Here is an 8195-nt window from a genome sequence, read left to right on the forward strand (position 1 = left end):
TTTCATTTTCAGGCTGTAGGTGTCCTTAGGTCTAAAAAGAGTGTCTTGTAGACAGCAAATAGGTGGGTCTTGCTTTTTTATCTAGTCTGAAACCCTGCGTCTTTAATGAGATCATTAAGCCTATTCACGTTCAGAGTTACTATTGAAAATTATGAATTTAGTGTCATCATAATAACTATTCAGTCCCTGTTTTTGTGGCTTATTTCTTTGGGCTTCCTCTTTCTTTTACAAGAGTCCCCGTTAATATTTCTTGCAAAGCTGGTTTGGTGGTCACATATTCTTTCAGTTTCTACCTATCTTGGAAGCTCTTTATCTCTCCTATTCTGAATGACAGCCTTGTTGGATAAAGTATTCTTGGCTGCATGTTCTTCTCATTTAGGACCCTGAATATATCCTGCCAGCCCTTTCTGGCCTGCCAGGTCTCTGTGGAGAGGTCTGCTGTTAATCTGATATTTCTCTCCATATAAGTTAGGGATCTCTTGTCTCTCAGTGCTTTAAGGATCTTCTCTTTATCTTTGGAATTTGCAAGTTTCACTATTAAATGTCGAGGTGTTGAACAGTTTTTATTGATTTTAGGGGGGGATCTCTCTATCTCCTGGATCTTTATGCCTGTTTCCTTCCCCAGGTTAGGGAAGTTCTCAGCTATGATTTGTTCAAATACACTTTCTGGTCCTCTGTCCCTTTCAGCACCCTCTGGAACCCCAATTCTACACAGATTTTTCCTTCTGAGGCTGTCAATTATTTCCCTTAACCTTTCCTCATGGTCTTTTGTTTTTCTCTTTTTTTCCTCAGCTTCCTTCTTTGCCATCAACTTGTCTTCTGTCACTCACTCTTTCTTCTACCTTATTAACCCTTGTCATTAGGACCTCCCATTTGGATTGCAACTCATTTAATTGATTTTTAATTTTGCCCTGATTAGATCTAAATTCTGCAGTCATGAAGTCTCTTGAATACTTTAAGCTTTTTTCCAGAGCCACCAGTAGCTTTATAGTTGTGCTTCTGAATTGGCTTTCTGACATCAAATTGTAATCCAAATTCTGTAGCTCTGTGGGAGAGAGGACTGTTTATGATTCTTTCTCTTGCCGTGAGTTCTTCCTTCTAGTCATTTTGCTCAGTGCAGAGTGGCTGTATGAGCAGGCTGTGTCAAGAATATCAACCACCACCTAAGTAAATTTCACCCTAGATGATTCTGCTGAGGTCAGAGACCAGAAGTTGAAAAGAAAGATCAGAACGAAATAAAACAAAAGGACCACTAAAGTGAAAAATTTTAAAACAAAGGTCTCTGACCTGAATAGTAATATCATTCACAATATCTACAGATTTGTTTGTTTACAAAGAGAATTATTGAAAACCCAAAGATCCTTGATATAGAATTGCATTAGAATGACTTATATTGGTTATTGCTTATGAACTTTCTGTTCTATATCAGGCTATTTATTATCTATCTATCTATCTATCTATCTATCTATCTATCTATCTAAAGTAGCTTCTATGCCCAGCATGGAGTCCAATGTGGGGCTTGAACTCATGATCCTGAGATCAAAAGCTAAGCTGAGATCAAGAGTCAGATGCTCAACTCACCCCCCGGGCTTTTTAAATATACCAAAACATATGATTTTCTCAGCAAACCTGCAAAAAGTTGTAATTTTATCCATTCTATACAAGATACCTTTAAGTTTTGAAATATTAATAACTTAGCCATGATAACACAGCAAGCAAGGGATAAAGCTCAGATTTGGTTCCAAAATCCAATCCCCTGAGCCACTTCTTAGAAAGCTAGTTCCCTAGGTAATCAATCCTCAGTTGTATTACAACGATGCAAGATGCTGTTTTAGAAATAATTTCTCCTTTCTCGAGTAGTCTATCCAACATTCTGGGGCATTATGAAATGTTTTATACAGATAGCACCCTGGACTTAGTTAGCAAGATCCGGCAACATACAATTACAAAAAAAGTTTTATAAATACACCCACTCACTCACATTAACATAGAGCAATTATGTAGGCGACTAACACTAAAACATGTAATAAGCAAATTTCGGTCTTAACTGTGTAGCAGCATATTCAAATGCATCTTCAATCTGACCACTTCTCAGCACCTCCACAGCTGTCATGGTAAGTCTAAGCTACCACCATCTCCCCCTTAGTTTTCTGCACTAGCTCCCTGAATGGCCTCACTACATCCACTTTTGCTGCTATACAGTTAATTATCCATACTACAGACAAGGTGATCTTCAAGAACATAAAACAAATCACATCAATCATTTTTCAAAATGTTCTAATTTTGGACATTTGTTCTAATCGACAATAAAAGGAAAGTCCTTGCAGTAATCTAACTAGATTATCTCTCATTTATGGTTGATTTGTAAGAGTTCTTCATATATTATGGATGTAAGCACTTTATCAGAATTATGAATTGCAAATATTTTCTCCCATTCTTGGGTTTCTTTTCACTTTCATTATGGTGCCTTTTGAAGTACAAATGTTTTAATTTTGATGAAGTCTGATTTATCTATTTTTTTCTTTTGTTCCTTGTGCTTTTAGTGTCATGTCTAAAAAGGCTTTGCTTAATCCAAGGTCATAAAGATTTACTCTTATTTTTTCTTCTAAGATTAGAATTTTTGTTCTTACATTTGGTTTATGACCTATTTTGAGTTAATTTTGTGAATGGTGTAAGAAAAGAGATATAATTTCATTGCTTTGCATGCAGATATCCAGTTGCTCAAGTACCGTTTGTTGAAAAGACTGTTCTTTTCCTATTGAATTGTCTTAGCATAATTGTCACCATAAATGTAAAAGTTTATTCAGGATTATCAATTCTGTTTCACTGTTCTGTATTTCTGACTATGCCAAGATCTGTTACTTGAGCTTTATAGTAAGTTTTGCAGTTGAGAAGTGTGAATCCTCCAACTTTGCTTTTTTCTTTTTCAAGATCATTTTAGCCATTCTGTGCTCCTTGAATTTCCATATTAATTTTATTATCAACTTGTCAATTTTTGCAAAAAATCCAACTGAGATTTTAACAAAGATTGGATTTACTCTATAAATCAAATTATGGAAAATTACCACTTTAAGAATATTGAGTTTTTTGCTTCATGAACATGGGCTGTCTTTCCATTCATTTAGACCTTCTTTAATTTCTTTTAAAACAATATTTGCAGTTTTCAGAATATCAGTTTTATAATTCTCTTGTGAAGTTTATTCTAAGTGTCATCCTTTTTAACATGCTCTTATAAATGGAATTGTGTTCTTAATTTAATTTTCAGATTTTTTTGTTGCTAGTGTATAGGAATCAAATAGATTTCGTATATTGATCTTGTATCCCACAACTTGGCTAAAATCGATCATATATTAGCTTTAGTTGTTTTTTATGAATGGATTCCTTATAAGTTCCTGTATAAGATGTCATGTTATCTACAAAGAAACATAGCTTTACTTCTTCCTTTCCAATCTGGATATCTTTTATTTAGTTTTCTTGCTTAATTGTCCTAGATAGGAGCAATGCAATGTTAAATAGAAGTGGTGAGAGTGAACATCCGTAGGGCAAATACATTTAGTGATTTATCATTAGTTGCAACATTTGATGTGAGTTTTTTATGCATGGGTCATATTTTCTTGTTTTTTTTTTCTTGGATACTTAGCATTTTCGATAATGTAGCAATTCCGCATACTAATACGCTCCTCTTGGGCTCATTGTTGTTTGCTAATTTGTTTAGTGGCTTGGCAGGACTATTTTAGTGAAGTCTGTTTCCCCAGCAGGATGTACCTTGTGATGTAATTCTTCAGAGGGCACAGCCTTCGGCATGCACACATTCACCGTGGGATGATAGTGGCTTCAGCAGGACTCTTGTTTCTTTTCCTGGTCTCTCTAAGCTCTCTGCTTCAGTTGGATTCACATGCAGCTGTTAGGCTTCATTAATTACTGGCTGATTTTGCTGTTGGTTTCAGTCTTGCCCTGAGGCATAAATTGCTCCACAGTCTGATCCCATTACAGTCTGTCTCTTCTGCAGAGGTGATCTTTCTTTTCTTTTTTGTTTTGGTTGTTTTAAGAGAGAGGGAGAGCATGTGTGTGCCAAAGGTGGGGGAGAAGGACAGAGGAAGAGGGAAAGAGAAAATCTTAAGCAGGCCCCACACCTAGTGAGGAGTCCAACATGGGGCTGGATCTCACAACCTTGAGATCATGAGCTGAGTTGAAATCAAGAGTGAGTCCCGTGCTTAACTGACTGATCACCCAGGCACCCCTGCAGAGGTAATCTTTGAGGCTAGCTTTTGAAATTTGTTCCAACCCTATGATCAGTCTCTTCTTAGCCATCTCCTTCCTTGATTGTCTGATATATATCTAGCTGATTTAGAGTTTAGCTTGCTATTCTCTTTCAGCAACCAGCTTCTTTGTAATTGATTACCACTGGGATGCCTGGGTGGCTCATCAGCTGAGCATCTGCCTTCGGCTCAGGGCATGATCCCGGGATCTGGGATTGAGTCCTTCACTGGGCTCCTTGCAGGGAGCCTGCTTCTCCCTCTGCCTGTGTCTCTGCCTCTCTCTGTGTGTCTCTCATGAATAAATAAAAGCTTTAAAAATAATAATAATAATTGATTACCACTATGGCTTGGGTAGCACCCTTAGCCTTGAACTATCCACATTCCATTCAAAATGAAACAGTTTCCTTTGGGGAGAGCTTTAGAGCTCTCTCTTCTTACAGCCTTTCTCTTACCCTGAGCAAAACCATTACTGATCCAGAGCTAAGGGTATAAAATGTGGCCCAGTTCTCTCAGAGTGACACCTCTGCTTAACGAGCAGAGTACTAGGCTAAGACACCATCTTCTGGTCTTCTTGATTACTCCTTCCAGCATAGAACCTCCACCCAATGAGTGAGCTGGGGTGATGGTGATTAGAGCCCCAATATTGTAGCCTGCCAAGGCTAGAGTGAGGCTCTGCCCTATAAGTGGGAGCTGGATGGAGAAGGAGATCCCCCAGATCTCAGGTCTTTCATGGAATAGAGTCTCTGCAACTGCAACCTATTGAGATTGAGAAATGCTGCTATCCTCTCTCTTTTGGGGTGATAACATCGTCCTGAACTAGGGCTTGGGAGGAGTGAAAGGTCTGTGTTTTTGACTACATCCTATCAGAGTGGAGCTTCCATCACACTGAACTGGGGAGGGAGATATAGGGAAGAAGCTGTGGTTCAAATGCCATAGACTCTCACTCTACTGATTGAGATTTGGTAGTTTTCCTGAAAAAAAAAATATATAATTTGATACATGTCCTTACAACAGTTTCTGGGGACTTTAAATGTTTGCCACAAACAAACATGCTGTGTGTATGTATGTATATATAATTTTCACCAGTTATGGTTGTTTTAGTGGAGAAATGATCCACAAAACTCATCTCCTTATGCCAATTTTCCATAAGTCATCTTGAAATTCTTAATAAACTTATGTTTGAATTTGTGTTTTTATTTGAAGACTCGTGGGTCAATGGAGGATGCGATAGGGCTTGAAGCCTTCACTCAGACATCCCCACCTTTTGTCACTTCCTGGCCTCCCTGGGAGAACCAAATCTCTACCCCTGGTGCTCTTTGCTCTATAAAGCCTCTCCCTCTTCTTACCCACCCAGCAACCAGTGCTGCCTTCCACCCTGTGGAGCTTGGAGAGGCACAAAGTTGGAGTCAGGTGACTGTGCCCATGGCATTCTAGGACAGGATATGGCAATGCCTGTCCATGCTCCAGGCTATCAGTGCCACAGTGTATTCAGAGTCAACTTGGAAAGGCCAAGCCTTTCAGTCACCTCGATTCAAATAAGAACTGACTCTCTCAGCATGAAGGTTGAAATCTCTTTGGAGTTGCTCATCTGTGATCCATGGGAAATGAGGTGCCTAACGTAGCTTCCCTACTTTCAGAAGTCTCATTCGTTTGGCTGCTTGTGGGAGATGGAACATGCTGCCAGTGGGCCACATGTGCCCCCAATCTCAGGCCAGGCTCCCAGGAACCTATGAGAGTTTGTATTTGTACTGCCAGTATTCCCTTACAGAAGGAAATGTGACATAGAAAAAAAAAAAAGAAAGAAAGAAAAAAGAAAAAAAGGAGGCAACAGCAGCATCATGATGGGTTGAGAGAGACCATGGAAGGAAACAATTTTATATTTTCATACCATTAAGAGCACTTTTTTCCCCTTCTCTTTTGACTGAAAGGCCCCACATTTTCATTTTGTACCAGGCCCTGTAAATTATGTTACTGTGTCTGTCTTTAGACCTTGGCTAACACTTTTCCTCCTACTTCCTTCCACATTTGCCTGGTGGTCACTTCTATTTATTCTTCAGGTCTTGGCTTAGAAGTCACTTCTTCTCAGCATCTTTCTCTCTAGTTTTGATTAAATACTCTCAAGTGCTCCAATACAGTCTCTCTTTCCCTGATCTAATTACCTGTATATAAGTATCTATTTGCTCAATTCTATCCCATCAAAGCTCCTGAGGGCAGAGACTGTTTTCTTGTTTATTGTTGTATCTCTGAGTTCTCTCACAATGCCAGACATCATGTGTTTAATACCTAGGTGTTTAATAATTGTTAAATAGATAATGAAGACTTTGAGATGTAATATCTGGCCTGATTTCTGAAAGAGGACAAGGAAATGATAGGAGATAAGGTGAGAGGAATACTGAAAGGCATAGAGGAGGTATAACATATCCGGCCTATCTGAGAGGCAACCAATTGTTTCACGGGACTGGAACGTAGGACACAAGTTGGTGTGCACTAAGATGCCTTGTGCATGGTGTTAGTATTGGACCCCATCTGGAAGGTAATATGGAGCCACTGGAAGGATTTAGGATGTGAAGATAGTACAGCTTAGTGAGGTCACTCTAGGCCTAATTCAAGAAAGCTTGGCTATTGTAGTCACTGATCCGGGGAGAAAGATGACGGCCTCGGTTAGCGCAGTTGGGTGCTGGGAAGGAATAGGTCAGAGTGGCCCTTAGATTAGTGGATTTAGTGACTGATGGAATGTGGAATATAAAGGAGGAATGACTGCAAGTATTCCAACCCAGGTATCTAGATGATGGAGGTGCAGTGAGTCAGGGTAGAGGCAGAGAGGGAAGAGCAAGTGTGAGGTCAGGAGCCTAAGGGGAGATGATGACGTAGTCATATGTATATTGACTGAGGTGACTTTGGGTCATGCAGGAGGTGAGATAGCTTAGTTCCAACTAGACATACATAGTAGTAGGGACTCAGGAGCTCTGTTCCTCAAGTATACAGTAGGAAAATGGGCTTGGGATGTGGGTGTGGGTTTTGTTATGCTGTTTCTATGGGCGAACACATTATGAGCAAACCACAGACTTACAAATGGGATTTGGGGACATAATGCATAAATTGGAGTCAGTCAATATTTGAATCTTTAGTCAACTGTTAGGGTCGACATTGAAAGCAGTATATATGTGCAGCACTTCAAATAATAATAGTAATAAAATCACACTGCAAAGATTCTGAACAAGAGGAGCTTAGAAACTGACCCTCCAAAAAAAAAAAAAAAAAAAAAGTAAAAAAAAAGAAACTGCCCCTCTACCTCAGTCCTTACCTTCTTTCAATCTCTTCATCTCTTTCTGGATTTATGCCTATATAAAGGCCATCACATGTTTGTTTCAGTTTTGCTTTTTTATGTTTGATGCTCATATTCATGAGAGAAAGAAATGATTTAATGTTCTTTGTTTGTAGTGAAATTATCCCCTATGCCCTAAAAAACATTTGAACGCTGTATTAAGCCAGGTAACCTATAAAGTCACAGACTTACCTTCCACTGTGTCATCCCCACCACCTCTACCGCATGTGTGTGAACATGTGCACATGAGTGCACACATGCACACACACACATACACACACATCACTTGCTTCATATCCACCATCTATATTCAGTTCTTTCTGTGTGCTAAGATCCCTCAATCTTCTGAGTATTTGACCATGCCCTTTCACCTGTTAGGATTTCTTTTCCTCCCATAGGCCGATCTTTCTGGCTAACCCTTATCTGTTACTCAAGAATCGGCTAGCTTGATGCTAACCCTTCCTCATAGGCATCCTCATCATCCTCAGGCTGACTCAGAGCTGCTCAGTTTTCATCCCATGGTAGAGCGCTGCAATTCTGGTTTTCTTCCACGTGTCCTCTTCCCTCTGCTGGGCATCTTGAAAGTCAGAGCTGCTTGGTGCCTGGTCTTT

The sequence above is a fragment of the Canis aureus genome, chromosome X (assembly GCF_053574225.1).
Source record: "Canis aureus isolate CA01 chromosome X, VMU_Caureus_v.1.0, whole genome shotgun sequence".
In the NCBI taxonomy this organism is placed as follows: domain Eukaryota; kingdom Metazoa; phylum Chordata; class Mammalia; order Carnivora; family Canidae; genus Canis; species Canis aureus.